Source organism: Hordeum vulgare, chromosome 4H (assembly GCF_904849725.1).
Source record: "Hordeum vulgare subsp. vulgare chromosome 4H, MorexV3_pseudomolecules_assembly, whole genome shotgun sequence".
NCBI classification, from domain to species: domain Eukaryota; kingdom Viridiplantae; phylum Streptophyta; class Magnoliopsida; order Poales; family Poaceae; genus Hordeum; species Hordeum vulgare.
Genome location: NC_058521.1, coordinates 132,966,415 through 132,968,475, shown reverse-complemented (window position 1 = coordinate 132,968,475; position 2,061 = coordinate 132,966,415). Strand labels below are relative to the sequence as shown.

The 2,061-nt window shown below is 37.3% G+C and overlaps 1 long non-coding RNA gene across 1 annotated transcript; it reads left to right on the top strand.

Annotated features, from left to right (window-relative positions):
- The first annotated feature begins 391 nt into the window (after positions 1–391).
- On the top strand, positions 392–1,453 carry LOC123446248. The gene is made up of 3 exons (XR_006631281.1): positions 392–415; positions 1,213–1,293; positions 1,385–1,453. It is a non-coding gene; the product is annotated as an uncharacterized LOC123446248 (long non-coding RNA).
- Positions 1,454–2,061: the final 608 nt, after the last annotated feature.

Here is a 2,061-nt window from a genome sequence, read left to right as displayed (position 1 = left end):
TAGCAACTGATGAATTATTTACATAGTGAATAAAGAACTGGTAACTGAATTACCTGGAATTCGACATTTTCTGAACAGAAGTTAATGTAAATCAAATCATTAGTGAACCCAGGGACAAGCTAGTATTTCTTATAAATACTAAGGGGCATGATCGAGATAACAAAGTCATGCAATTCCATGAAGGTTCTGTAGATTCTCGCATGCAGCCACACATTAGCTCATTTAATTTCCCTCTTATTTGAAATGAAGGTCCACTGAAATTTATAGGGCTTAGAACTTTGTGTTACTATAGCGATAGTATCTACATATCATACATTGCAAAGTTCATATCCACTAATTATGATAGTCATAACACATGATAATAGAACTTTGACACATGTGACACATGATCTTTTGTGCTGGTGATTCACTTCTGGTATGCTTCATAGTAGATACTGTGCTTTTGTATAACTTCCATTTTCATGCCCTCATGTACAAATATAATGTCATCTCAATACAGTATCTAAAGATACATGCTTTTCAAGTAGAACTGCATGTTTATAGAACCTTCTCATTCACCCAGTTAATTTCGCATTCCTAAGCTATTCCATTAGAATTTTTAGGACATCCTGGTGCATACGAAATTTTCCCAACAATATGTCTTTGGTCTGAGGCTCTGAGCACCAAATTTTCTTTGTTTGCGTACTTCACCTTCTACCATGTTCTATAGAACCTAGATCATACATGCATCTTAAAATTTAGCTGACTTTGGTGATGTTACATTGTTGTTATAATTGACTATATGCATTTTCCTAATTTTTGTCTACATAATCCCCTGGAGCGGAAGGACGAGGTTGTTTGGAAACTTAGAACATGAAAACATTATGTAGTCATGAACACAAGGGGAGCTCATTGTCTAGTTCCAATTTGAGTAGTATTGAGGTCGGTAAGTTAAGTTGCTGTGTGGATCACCAGAAAAAAAGATGATTTGTTTACATACATATTTTTAGCTTCTGACTTTCTGAGCAAACAATTTCGCTCTTTTGTGTCATTTGGTTTGGTCCTTATAGGTTTAGACACTGCAATCCGGGGGGCGCGTGGGGGGGTGAGCTATAGAAATTCCTGTATAGAGAGTACAATAGGTACTGCTTTTGGTTTGGTTAGAACAATGCTTCTCTTGATTTTTGCATATTTTAGTTGGTCGCTTCCATCTCCCTATTTGTGCTTTGGCAGATAATTGGGGATAAAAAGGGAGCAGTTTTTGGTGGATTAGTAGAGGCTCCTTTGCGGCCGATCATGCAAAGGAAGTATCAGGTTTCACTTCTTCACATATTCTTATGGTGTTTCTTGGATGTGCATTCTATCTTGCAGGATTACACTAATTGTAGTTTATGCAATCTTTCAGGGGACCAAGAACTGCTTCGTGTTCACCAATGTAGCTGGTCGCCGTGTTATATATCGTCCAACGGGTACTTATTTGTTACTTTGACAGGATTTGCATTGCATAAGGGAAATAAACTCTTTTCTGCATTTGTTTCCATCCTTATAACAACTATACGGGCGAATGTGCTATTGGCACTAAGGTGGCTCCCTCGTACAAACCATGAGATGCGACTTTACATAGATCCTATAGTAATTGATGTTTCTTTAGAGAAAATGTTGTGACGACTTTATTGCCTTACTGCTGGGACCTCTCATATTTCTAGAAGTGAATATCAATCTTGTGCTCTTAATTTTCCTGCTTCCTTAGGATTACTGTCAATTTTCCAATTGCAGGTGCTAATAACTATTTCACGTTTTGCTCCCCTGAGTATTTAGCCATGGGAGGTGGTGGTCGCTTTGCACTTTATCTCGGTGAAGACCTGTAATCTACTAATCTCTATCCTACTCTCCCACCTTGTCACGCATAATTTTGTTTTTTTCTGATGTTAATGTGTTAGTATGCCAACTTTCAGTCACAAGCTGTATTTTACGCCCTTCTTTGCAAGTGTCATCAACTTAGCATCTTGTTGATCAAGTGTCACATGTTCACTTTTATAATTTTTTATGTGTTATATTATCCACTAATTATAATATCCAGGG